This window comes from Aythya ferina, assembly GCF_964211825.1.
Source record: "Aythya ferina genome assembly, chromosome: 4".
Lineage (NCBI taxonomy): Eukaryota > Metazoa > Chordata > Aves > Anseriformes > Anatidae > Aythya > Aythya ferina.
The window spans coordinates 61,775,172-61,788,761 of NC_140300.1; the positions used below are offsets into that span (position 1 = coordinate 61,775,172).

Sequence of the window (13,590 nt, forward strand, 5' to 3'; positions counted from 1 at the left end):
CAAGTTCTCAGGGACACTATCAATTCTGTTTCTAATTCACAATTGTAGCTTGTTCATGGGATTGTTTCTGACATGGCATTAATTTGGAAGTGTGTGCTCTGTGAACACCAAGGCTTTGTTGCACCATTGTTCACTCAGTCGATGCGGTAGCAGTTGCTGAAACTTATTTTGAAAAGCTACATGTGACTTTGCAGAATTACCAGCCAGCTGAGTGGTGTGAGATCAGGAGCCTCAAACTTTCCACCTCTTCACATCTCAGAACCACAGCAGTAGGGTGGATATTTAGTGTTACAATTCTATAACCAGCCATGCAGCCATAGCTGTTTGGAAGCCCGAGCCCCACGAGCAGCCGCCCAGATGAACTTTCTGAATTTTATCCTGTAAGCTGTGCCATCTAGTGTGCTGACAAGGAATCTCAGCTGGAGCTTCAGAGCATGTGAGAAGTGCCCTGCTGAAATCAGAGCAGTGGCGCATCCATCAGGCTGTTCTGGCGCCGGCAGCGGCAGTAGGATGCTATTTAGGGAGCACTCGGGAGTCTGGCTGTGTTCCACTGTTATTCTCCTGGTATAGAGTTGCTGTTTTGAGGACTGTACTGCTCTCAAACCACCGCTGTGTGTGTACAGTGCTTCTTCCAGTTTTGTAACAGAACAAAATAGAAACATGAACAAGTAGAGGAGAAATAAAAACTATGGAGCCCTGTTTTGTCCTTCGGCTGTACTCCTGGGGCATCGAGAAGTTCTGCAGACATGTTGAGAATGAGAGTTTGGCCCAGGAAGCTTTATGGAGGTTTGCAGGGAGCTCTTCCTGAGCACAACAGGAGCGTGCCTAAAAACCCAGCGGCAGTTTTATGAGGCTCAGTTGAGCTGGAAAAGGAGAACAGGTCGCAGGTGAGGTTGGTGCCAGGTAGCAGATTGCCTAAAATGAATGAAGGCTGTCAGTGTTTGCACACTGCCAGACCTTACGCTGTGGCTTCTTGGTGTGACAGAATGAAAGCCAAGCAATCTTTGTCAGGTGAATAGTAAGAGACATCCTTCTACTATCACTGCACTGCAAAAGGAACAACATCATCTTGTAGATACCTTACTAAGAGCTCACAAAGCTTAGTCTAAAGTATCTTTCACCAGGAACCAAGTTAAAATCTCAGCTGAGCAGTCATGGTGCCTTTCTGCTGCCATGGGGGTTTTCTTGGAAGTTGTTTGAATCTTTTCACATTGTGTCCCCACCCAACCAAGTAGAAAAATGGGAAGGGCAAAGTATTAATATACTTCAGACGTGCTCCACAGTCCTGGAAGAAGCTGTAACCCTGACTGTCTTTCTGTACCACCCCTTCCCCAAATTAACTGTGAGTGTCTTGGCTATGAGCACCTGACCCTCTTCCCTGTGCAGTATTTGGCAGTAGCCAGCAGGTGGCACGTGAGGAGAATGCCTGGCTGTGAAAGCTCTCCCTGCCAGTGCACAGGGGGTTTCTCTCAGCTCCTGCTAGCTTTGGAAGAGCAACGTTTTACACATCTTCTGTCAAAGAAGGCGTTTTCTACAAGAACACACTGAAAATTCGAATGTTTGCAGTTCTAATAGTAAAACTGAGGTTTTCTAAGACAGTAAAGCCTAGCTGTATCTTAAGGACTTTGTTCTTCGTAGCCACCAAAAGAATTGTAAAATACAAGAGGGACTGTGAATTCTCTTCCAGAAACTTTTGATCTTAACAATCAAGCAGCACTGGTGTGTTTTACCTTTCTGCCTTAAGACAACATTAACCTGCTGATGATTAGGTAACCTGATCTTGAAAGACAGAGAAACCAGAGCCTTCAGGACAATGTATTTCATTATTTAACTTTCCCTTCTATTAATTTTTTTTGCTAGTTTTTAATGTGTTCCCCCTCAGCTCACTTCCCCTATCCCAGAGAAATGTGGGGTGGAAATTGGAAACTTCCAGTGGTTTGTATCACCCTTCTGCTTTATTGGAACTTCTTAGGCATGTCCTCAGTTATTGCTTATCCGTACTCCATAACTCAGTTTGCTCCATCTCTGTATGTTGGCCGTAGGTGTGTAGGCATTCCTGTGACTCTCCCTGCCCTCTTTTGAATCCCTTTACAACTCCCTTAAAGAATAGTGACAAAACCTGGACACTGATGTCATCCCCTGAGGTGTTCTTACCCAGGCTGAGAAGAGCAAAGGACGATCTCACATTCATCTTTGTTCTCATGATAGGTGCTTCCCTTTTTCTGCATGACTTGGCGTTTGCTGACATTTACAGTCTCCTGCAATCCCTATATGCTTCTCTGCTGAACTTTAGCCTAGCCAGTTGTTCCTCATTCAGTATTGGCACAGCTGAGTTGTGACTGGGGGAAGTAATTCAGCCCTGGTTTTGTAGTCTCTTCTTTATTTTCCCAGGTGTTGTATGACACACTGGGATCATTGTAAATCCATTTGAAGCCCTTCATCATCCTTGTTGTGTTTTCTAGCTGGGTGTCATTGGCAAATTGGATAGGTTCTTTGGAAATGCACTCTTTTTCCATGGATTTTGAAGGAAACAGCTAGTGACTGTGTTTGTTCTAACATTTTTTCCATAGCACAATACATTTCATCTTCGCGTAGCTGACTCAAACAATTAAGAGGTTTAATTACTATGCAAACTGTTCTATCCCTGTTGCATCCTGATATCTTCATCCTTTCTCACTGCTGGTAATAGTCTTAGCTGTATGACTGTGGTTGAGCTTTCCGGTAGCAGGAGGCAGAGAAAGTTTTGTCTATTTAAGCATCATTTGTTGTTAGCTTTGTTCTCCACTGAAAAAAAATACCTCCCTTGGTGTTTTGCTCATTAGAAATGTACATAAGGAATGACTCCTTCTTATCTAATGTCACTTGCTATGTGCATCTCAGTGTTACTTTTCTTAGTTTTCCCTCGGTACTAATGCTGCTCTTTCCTAATTTTCCTTAGTAGTCTGTCTTGGAATTCCCTCTTGGGTTTGAGGGAGAGCTTATCATCAGTGGCTCATCAGGCCAGTCTCTTACAGCATATCCCGTGCTTCCTCTAAATATGTGTATGATGCCAGTAATATCAAGGAATACCATCTTTCCCTAAATCACTTTTCCTTTCCTTTTTGTTTCCCATGAGCCATTTTCGCCAGTTTTCTCTGTTTGTTAGTCACGCACTTTGAAAGTCATGCTTTCTGTTCTGTTGTTCTCTGTTCTCCTTTTTCCCTAGCTGGTACAGTATCATTTCAAAAGCCACTTCATAATTGGTCCCTGATGCTTTTTACCTCCTCCTAAGTTAGAATGAAATCCCACCTAAGGATTTGAAAGAGAAGGAAGGAAACAGAGAAGACAGAGTGAAAATCTCCTCTTGGAGCCCAATAAAAGGGGATCAAAGTTGAAGACCTATAAGTTTTGCTCAATTTAGTCTTTTCCTGTGCCCAATACTTTAATCTCTGCATTCTTTAGAGACATAATGAGAAATGCTAACAAAATGACTTTGTTCTTCAGTGGAAGTTCTACATGCAGCAGAATGGCAGGGTCGTTTTACAGTACAGGAATAGAGTGGAACAATAATATGACATTGTTTGATTTTTTTTTATTTTTTTTTTTTACAGGGATGGGCAGCAGCTAAGCCCCCAAAGTATAAAATATATTATAATGTATTTGGCTAAATTATGTTTAGCATGTCAATGAAGCTGCAGTACCCATATGCTCATATAGATTGAATCGTAATTAAAATGTTCCAGCAAATTCATGCTATTAGACCCTCACGGTCATCTAAAGTCCTGTAGACATTATGCTTTGACTTCCATGTGGATTCTTTACCCTGTCAGGCCCACAGAAAATTGCAGCATAAAAAGACAGCCAAATATTTATTTTCAAATAACTTTTAACACAGAAATTTATCAAAGTCCGAAGTCTGAAGAGCGCTGAGAAAATAAACACAGGCTTGAGTTTTGTGATAAAAAACAACATGTGCATCTGTATTTGTAGCTGACGGTATAATCTAAACTGGGAGAAAAAGTTGATTCTGAAAACATACCAAAAGTGCTTTTTTTAGATGCTGAGAAAGAACAGATCCTAGGAGGACTCTCAGTGGGATGCTGGCATAAGGTGTGGTATCATTTTATGCTTTTTCTTACAGCGTGCTACCTGTGTTGGCTAGCTTTACAGGCAAATGTCTAAAAATACACATTCCATGTGTATTCTCTTAGCCTAGCTGTGAAGTTATTTACTGCAAAGTGAAGCTGTGTATCATAATTGGAGCCTTTAGAGCATGTGTCTTCACCTGGCTGATGGAAATACGTTCTTTACACCATCTTAAGCATTCCCTTGGATTTTTCAGGTGCCCAGCCTAATTTAATCTGCCTTTCTCAGAAAGGACTTTGCTAAACTTTGTCTGAAGTTGGTCTAAATGAAGTATCACGTGAGCCAAGGGCATGCATAGGAGAGGACCAAAATAAGTTACAGAGGGCCCTAAGTAAGCTTGCTTTCTTTTGACAAGCACTCTTCCCACCCCCAGACTGCCTATATATTCTTTTATACTTTTTCATACATCACTGAGTGCAAGTATTTCATTTGCAGGAGATTAAGTTATTCTTAATCTTCAGGAGCTAACTGTGCTAAACCTTTATTAAATTTTTAAATACATGTATGATTGCTCATGGCCCCTCGGAGAAGACACTGCTTGCCTGAAAGCTGTAAGCAATTAGATCATTCTATAAATCATGTGTCTGAATTCTAAATGAAGCTCCCATTTCTCTGGCTCTGCCTTTTTTCTGTGTACCTTTTTTCTGCTCACCTTACAAGGACTTTTGACAGCTCTCTTGGGGAAAGGATTCTCCCAAAGACTCTATAAGCTCTGGAGGTGAAGTGTTTATCTCCACCACCCGAACACACTTGATCTGGTAGCACGCAGTTGCCTTGGGGTTATCTTCATTGCTGTTATTTATTTCTCTTCCCTGAAATAAGCAAGGCAGGGATATAAATAAGGCAGCAGTAGGAATCTTTACCGTGCCTTGAAATACAGTTTTGCTGACATCAAATCTGCATGCCCTAATCTGAAATTGTTCCTGCAAGTTCCTCTTTCCTGAGTGTAATGATTGCAGGAGGATGTCGCTGGTCACTTACTCATATGCTGCTCTGCTCCAATGGGGGGAGAAGGCATAATGTCCTTTCCTACCCAGTCACATTAGAGGAAAAGGCAAGATGTGACCCTGTAATTTGTGCTTAACAAGCCAGCACATGATGCAGTGACTCCATCCTAAGACCCACATCACATGGCTGGAATTGAGGGTGTGATTTTTTGCCTCACCCAATCTTCCATGCTTTACCCTCGCTGTGGTGTCAAGGCATCCAGCTAACCTATACAGGCCATCACAGCCTGCACTGAAATTCTAGCTTAACGGTTCCAATCCTATGGCCCAGCAGTGCTTGTGGCCCCAAGACAGTAAATACTCAATACTGAGGCACAACCAAGTGCAGCATTGCTCTGGGGCTGACAGGGAGCTAGGTTCTCAAGACGCATGGGCCTAGGAGCAGCAAGAACGCCGTGGTGTTTGCCTTCCTGAACTGCTGCAGGTGGACAGGCGGTGCAGTAGGTTCTCAGGCATCTTCCTCACTCCCTTATTTATTATTTTTTTTCTCAGTGGCACTTTTGTGTGGAAAAACTGCTGCAGATAACTGAACCCAGCAGCGCCACAAACAGCTGTGGCCAGTTGTACCGCGTGAGGCAAGCTGGAGACCTGCCCGCCCGAACAGCTGATGAACTTTGTTTATTGTACCACAATAAAATCCCGCTAAGTGTGGGTGCTCATTGCGTCCCAGTGCCAAATCTCACAGCAGGAGGACAGAGGGGAGGTAAATCTGAGTCACTGACCTTCTGCACCAAGTCTCCGTGCCTCCTCTTCTCCAGCACAGATCACTTAAAACCTCTGTCATCTGGCACGTTTCCAGGGAAGCAAGTGCTTCTCATGCCTTTTGCTGGTGTTGCCCTTCCCCGAGGCAGGAGCTGGAGGGCTGGGACATGCAGAACCTTACTGTATAAGCTGGTAGACACAAGCTATTTTTTTCAAGGCTGGCAGACAAAACATTTGTTTACTAATGGCTGCCACAGACTAGCCAGGAATCTAAGGGGCTAGCAAGGGGCTAAGGATGACTAATTCTGGCTTTATTTCTTGGCCTGTTGAGGTGTAGTAGACACTGGGAGTCAGGAAGAGACCCCTGATGAGAACCATTTTTGTCTCTTTCCTCCTGTCTGGCAGTAAGGTCTGTGCGCTTAAGGGCTGAGACTGCAGAATTCGTATGTGCTGGGACTCCAGAGAGCTCAGCAGTGCTGCTCTCACTGCTACTGCCTGCTGAAAGGTATGTACATATCAGAATTTTAACAGCTGATTGCCTAAGTGAATAATAATGTAACTGAGGCTAGCAAAATAATCTAATTGCAGCCTCTAGTACCTATGTGTGTTTGAGGAACACGGGAAGAGATCAGCTTTTGACATAGGCAGACTCAAAGCAGACACTGATTGCAGGTCTGCAGTTTCACACAAAAACACAGGCCAAGTAAACTGCAGTTAGCAGAGATTGTAAAAGTGCTTTGCTTGCTGTGCTTTGCAGGACATCTATTTTCACCCAATAAGATAGCAGGTAGAGATGGAAGGCAACTAGCTTTTGATGCAGCAGCATACATTTTCAGCTCCAGAGCTGATTTGTGAATTCTTTTCAAGTCAGTAAGAAGTTGAGCAGAGGCTAACAAAATTAAAAACAGACAAAACCAACAAACAAACAAAACCAAGATTCCTAGAGCACTGCAGAACATTATAACGTAATAAAGCACATTTCAAATCTGCTTCCCCAGAGTCCGTCCTCTCGTACTCCAGGGGAGCATCCTTAACCTTCGCAAGGCTGAGGTGGCATTCGTGCGGAATATCACTCACAGGTCAGGAAGACGTGTGCCACTGGCTTGCTAATTTTACACGTGCCCTTTGTAGGTACAGTTCACTCAGAACAGGGCACGGACTGCTTGAACTGTGCTCAGTCAGGTTGAATCCAAAATGGGGCAAATACACACAACAAGCCTCTCTCTCTGTCCCCTCTCTTCGTGCCAGCGAATGCTGAAGTAAACAGAGGCACTTGGCAGCGTTACAGAATAAACTGACTTGTGATTTGCTCTGCACTTTGGCACTGTCTATGTACCAAGAGACTGAAATCAAAGGGCTTATGTCAGGGGCCAGGGTTTGCATCCACTCCTGTGGGATTCGGGCCCTGAATTCCCACTGACTCTAATGCTAACATTTTAGGCAGCGTATGTTTCATAATACAGGAGAAAGTACGTGATCACCAATTATTCTCTTTGAATGAGAGATTCTTTATTATTCATGGCATGTCCAGGGTTATCCAAAGATGTTTCTAAGGCTGGAGGGCAAAGCCTCTTCTCTCCAGTGTCTTATATTGATGGGAAAGTGTGAGCCTGGTTCAGTAACTGACCTGGGTGACTTACATCACCATGTCAGCAAGGTGTCTCCAAGACCTGCCAGCTCCTTATATATAGCTCTCTCTGTGGTAAGAACAGAGAGACATTTTAACGTGGAGATGTGGACTTTGTTGGCTTCCTCTTTGTAATTAATAATGAGGGAAGGGGGCTTATAAGGCAAGAGGGAACACAATCCTGGACCGTTTTTGCATTTCAAGTACTGCACAGATGTTTACTTCAAGGAAGAACAGCACCAACTATGTTCTTTTTACTTCTGGAAGGGTGCCGTCTTCCAAATGAGAGTGAAATAACTTTGGGTCATGGCTTGGGTGACGGTCAGTCTCCTTTGTGAACTCCTTCCCAGCTTCCAGCTCTGACCTGAGCTTGCGTTTGGGTTTAGCTGGTGTTTTCTGTGCCTTTTGTTGAGCCAGGTGGGATCCGCTCTGCAGCAGGATGGGAGAAAGCCCCTTTGTGCCCTGGATGATGATGTTATCACATGGAGGGGGGAAGCCACTTCTGAAATCATCCAGACCACTTTTTAAGAACCTCCAGCGCTGGCTGTTAAGCGAGTCGGAGAACCTCTGCTTGGTGCGTGTGGGCAAGACCCTTGATGACAGCTTTTCTTTGTACCTGAAACCAAAGACCTCTAGTTACTGCAGGAAATACTGACTGTATGAGGAGGTGTAAGCAGGCAAAGAGGACTAACCACATCTGGCCTGTGCTGTGACACTTCAGCTCAACTGAACATGGCAGTGCAGTTCAGTGGCTGGTGCCCAAGCAGAATAACAAACATGCAGGGACATTTGGGCTCCGAGGGCTCAGGGTGTGAGAGAGGAGCAGTGCCAGATGCTGATATTGAGAAGCCAGACAAAGTACTAGGTTACAAGCCGGAGGCTGAGGAAAGTGAGTTGCTTATATTCCCTGTTTTCCCACTGACATGTTTCCCAGGGAAAAACTCTTGTTCAAACCCCACGGACTCTGATGGGCACAAGTCTACTTCAGCTGGAGCTTCTGAAGGCAGGAGTGAACATGCCAGAAAGCGAGGTGAGCTAATGAAGGACCGCAGGGTCCTCACCAGACCTCCCTGTCTGCCTTGATCCCACTTACCATGGGGCCGCACTCATCCCAGCAGCTCCACACCCCGAGGCCCTGGCTGCCCGGCACGGAAGGTCAGAGCACGGAGGCTCCAGGTCACTAGGAGACTGTGTCCAGCGGCGCCTGCGGGGCAGGGAGAGGCTCTCGGTCATGTAACTCCTCCCCAGGCTCTTTCTGGCTTCTCTGCCCTGTCTTTGGGACACGTGTCTCACACGCTCCTCATCCCCGTCCCCACATTTGCCAGGTCTGCCAGGAGCCCTGCCAGGTGACACAGTGCCTTCCCAGCTGTTGCAGATAAGAAAGCTGAGCTCTGAATTGTGGCTGGCTTCTTTCTGCGTGGGCACAGCAGGTTCCCTTTGCTCTACGACTGTGAACAGCAAGGGCACGTCTCATCTGAGCTGTCAGTTTCTTCCTGGGTGCTGCTGCACTTGTGCCTGTCACTTGGCTTGCAGAAGGTCTTCCCAGCAGCTCCAGGCTCTTTGCAGTGCTCGGCAGTAACCGAACAAGCAAACCTTGTTGGTCCTGCTGCTGCTTCAGGACCAACAGAATATCTGTGGGTTGAAGGAGATCTGTCAGCCTCCATGGGCTCTAATCTAGAGAGCTACAGTGACTCTTCCCATGACCTGAGGTGTCCTTGGGGAAGAAAGCGGGTGGAGAGTAGCACTTACTGCCTAAGAGTGGGAGATCAAGCAGTTGGGAAGCTTTGATGGTAGTGTTCTTGGCTGTTGCAGCCTGCATTGGAGGAACATGCAGTCTAACAGCTATAACTTGATGTAAGGCAGTGAAGCTCTGGCAGTAGACTTACAGATTACATTGGCTTGACACTGAAAGCCGGGTCCTCGGCAAACTTGTTACTTCACTTAGGTTGCCCCAACAGTGCCAAAAACCAGGGCTTCCCATACTCCCAGTGCATCTCCCCCAGCTCCCTGTCCTTCCTTTCCTAGCAAGATCTGTTTCACAGCTTCATGCCAGGTCACAGCCTGGTACGAGCAGCACAGGCTCTGTAGCAGCATTCTCCCACCCCACAACGTATTTCCCCCTAGCATGGCCATGGTCAGCTTGAGAGTGCCCTAGTTCAGCAGCGAGGGCTCTAGCATTGCTGTGGCAGCAGCTAAAAGCAGATGTGTAACTGAGAGAAGAGGACGTAGCATGGGCAGGTGGTCCACGTGCTAGGGAGAAGAGAATGGTGGCTGATTAGTTGTGGTCTGGAAGGGAGTGGAGCTGAGTGAGGAGAGAAATCTGTATGAAGAGGAAAAGGTGGCTTGAGGCAATGCTCCGTCCTCCTCCGCAGGTGGCCCAGCTTGCCACCTCTGAGTCATGTGGACTTCTGTGCAGAAGCACTTAAGATATATGCAGAAGCAGCTGATGAGTCAGGGAAGCAGCAAACCAAAGGAGAAGTAGCTGATGGGTGTGAGTAGTTGTACTTGCTGATTTTGGTGAAACTCAAATCATGAGGAATATGGCCATGTGTGTGTATTTTAAAAGGTACTCCATGATCTGTATCCCAGTTATCAGGTGCCTGTAGAGGGATGTGTGTGTAAGTCTGGCTCACAGTTCATCAGGTCTGTGCTTATTTAGCCGGAGAGTGTCAAAAACATGAGAGTCAGGAAGGACCAAACTTCAGAATGAAGAATGTTTCTGCTGCTGCTCTCGTAACAGTATTAATTTCCTCGGAAGAAACATGCTGTAGCTAAATCTCTGGTCTCTTAAAAAGTCACAGTCCCATATCTGGAAGTCAGTGCCTGGTCTATCTGACGTATTTGCTTCTTGCACATCCATGTGCAGCTAAATCAGGAGCAAAGTTACTGCCCACAGAAAGCAGCTCTGTTCACAGACCTTTCCAAGGTCTCTGCTGAACCTAATAATTGCAGGGTGGTTCTGCCCTATAGTGAACTGCCTTCCTGCCAGCAGTTACTTTGTTGTGTGTGGGAGTAGTGAGGTAAAGCTTGAATACAGGGAAATGTGATTGCTACCAACTTAGAAGCCTTTCAGAAATTTCTCAACTCTCAGCTGAAATCAGTATCTTATAATTACATTATTATTTTACTAATTATGCATACGGTGCCAGACACATACATAATATGTGTAAATTCATTGATGACAAGCATGTAGATTAGCCAGGCATGAAAGGCAGATGAGCTGTCTCTGAAAGCATTTTCCTTGTATAATCCCGATGCACTTGGGTGTTTCCCTGGAGCTGCTCCTCTAAGACTGGGAGTGTACTGCATGTAAACCTTCTGCTATTCTTCTTGGCCCACGCTGGGAAACAGTAGAGGCTCTTTGTGGTGAGCCGTCAGGAAAATTGAAATGTTAAGGACCTGCAAGTTACCTGTAATATGATTTATGGGCTGCTGGCGAGCTGGGCTGAGTTAAATGGCAGCGAGTGGTTAAACTCCTGGCAGTATGCAAAAGAGGGGGATGTTCCACCATCATAAAAGCATCGTTCTTGATAACTAGATCTCAGTCCCTACAATATTTACCCCTGATTTTCTTCCGTTGAACATCCCAAAACAAAATAAAGGTAGGATTCAGAAACACAGTGGTGGAGGTAAAAGTAAATGGAACACCACAGATACACAGATGAAAGCAGGCTGTAAACATCACCCAGCAGAAGGAGACAGGTGGAAAAGCATACAGAAGTTTTAGATTGGACAGAAACAAGTAGAGTATTTATTGAGTTAAACACTTTTCTAGTTACAATTACATTCTCACTGTTGAGATGAAAAAACTCTTGGTTCTGGAAAGGCTGTTTTACATCTCTGCCTTCAGGTCACAGCTCCTAAAGGAAGCAAAGCAAGCTTTGGATCCAGTTAGACTTGGTGTGAACAGGTCTGTCAGCAGTGGCAGATGATTACAGCACCTAATTCTGAAATTAGGACAAGCATGATTCCTATCTTGGGTGGAAAAGACCAGAGATCCATGAAGAGACATGAATTCAAACAAAGAGGAAACCAAAAGTACCCTACCCCTCTTATCCACTGCCTCCACCCCTCCATTGTGGCTAACATAAAACGTTCACTAAAGAATGATCCAGTAGTTATTAAATAACAGGAATTAGCTAATACCGTACTATACAATTCCCTACTTTCTTCTTTGACAAGCTCTTTCCTTCCTTATATAGACCCCAAGGAGCTGGTGTTACACAGAGCTGACGAAGCCACTTGACGACGTAAGTAACTAGTGACTTTTCTTATTTCTGAAAGATTCTCCCAGTGCATGGGATGGGAATATTCCATCCATGATTTAGTTTGAAAACAGGGTTTCTCAAATCATTTTTCCACATGGAAATCTTGCCCTTTTCATCATGAGAGACTGCAAAATTTAGGGGAGCCTGGCAGTATATGTGGATGATGGCAGTGGAAGAAGAGACACTGACTTTTTGTGGCACGCTGTGATAAAAATTGAAAGGTGTGGGGAGACAGAGGAATAGTGGAAGAGGGTAAGAAAGAAAAAAGAATGATGACATGAAGACTTACAGGAGTAAGCACTTTTAAACATTTTTCTGAATATGGGCCGTATCTGCCTTTTCCCTTTGCAATATCATTGGGATTTTGGAAAGGGAAGATATGCCTCTGCTTGTTTCAGGTGTTTGTAATTATGACGCAGTGTTGTGCCTGGAGCCAGCAGTGCACCCACTGCATTCCCATGCTGTACTCCAGAGGTGGAGTCACTGTTCACGGGAATGTTTTAAATAAAACTGCTAGTACGCAGTTTCCTGACTTTCAGAGGTAAAATAGTCTGTCAAAAAAGAAAAGAAAATAATCCACACTGGGAATCTAGAAAATCTGTATGGTGAAACAGCATAGTTTTGTGCATCACCTGGGTAGATTTTTACAAACAAATAAAATCGAAGCACTGAGTTAAGCAAAAACAAAATTCTGCAGGAATCATTGCTTGATCTTAATGCATTTGTGCCATCGCAATGGCAAAGCAAATTTACCTTTTTAAAAAATGTTTGAATAAACCAGCATCCTCCTTAACATTATTAATAGAAATGCCTCATGGCTGTGATACGTAGTTATGATAAAAATGGCCTTGCATAAGTAGAAAAGTGTTATCTCTTCTGTATTTATCTTGTTTTTCCTGTCTGTCACTCTGATTTGGAGCAAGTGGGTCTGACAACATACTTCTGAGTGCATGCATCAGGATATCCTCAATAGAAAATATAAGTCACGGAGCAGCTGAAATACTTTAGGGGAAAAAAGAACAAGATCTCCGCTCCGCTGCTTCAGTAGCCACAGAGAATGTTTAATGTGCTATGGGAAGAGACACCTGCTTGTAAAAGTCATCAGTACATCATACATCCCACCAAGGACAATGTGGTGTAAGGGATAGTTTATTGTTTCAGAAGGGGAATTCCCATTAAAGATTATTCCAGGGGGACAAATCTATTGGTGTAGTCAAATTAACCTTCAAAAGGGATTCTTATATTTACTTTCTTGCTTGCTTTTTGGAGAGATGGTGATGAAACTGAGTGAAAAGCACCACCTGGGAGTGGGAATCTAAATTAAAACTTGCTGGCAGAACAATCCTTCTACCATGTGAGGGGAACCACAGTCATTGTTTCCCAAACAGTTGTGAAGGGTGACCTCATAAACTTTCATAAGTAAATAAACGGCACAGTAACATAACCAAGTCCCCAGCAATTAAAATGTCAGGAAATAATATTTATAAAGGACAATTCAGTCGATTTTAACAGGAAGCCCATCTGATGGTCTACCTGCTTGCTTCTAGGGACGACATAACTTGAACCGGGATGACGATGGCAAGCTGCTAGCCTCACAATTCGGCTGTGGGAGGAGAGGGAACTAGCTCATGACTTCAGAAATGAAAGCGCTGGTAGCAGCAGGACTGTTTCCTTTTGCATGGACTTTCCTTCCTTTTGTGACATACGAAGGCTGGGACGGAGGGCACATAGCAAAGAGGTGCCGGGAAAGCCGCTGCTGTGGGTGCTCTGCCCTCCTGCTAGCAGTGCTCCAGGAGTGATTCTGGGTGGGAGGCCGGAGCAGTAGTGCCTGCTGTCTTTTAACGGAGAAAGGCATACATCA

The 13,590-nt window shown here is 44.7% G+C and overlaps 1 protein-coding gene across 1 annotated transcript in view; it reads left to right on the forward strand.

Annotated features, from left to right (window-relative positions):
* The window catches only part of CCDC158 (coiled-coil domain containing 158), a 44,215-nt gene extending 30,814 nt beyond the window's left edge, over window positions 1–13,401 (forward strand). The window contains 5 exon segments of the mRNA XM_084517975.1: window positions 6,240–6,339; window positions 7,879–8,035; window positions 8,396–8,491; window positions 11,664–11,711; window positions 13,277–13,401. The gene's annotated coding sequence lies outside the window, so the exon portion shown is untranslated.
* Window positions 13,402–13,590: the final 189 nt, after the last annotated feature.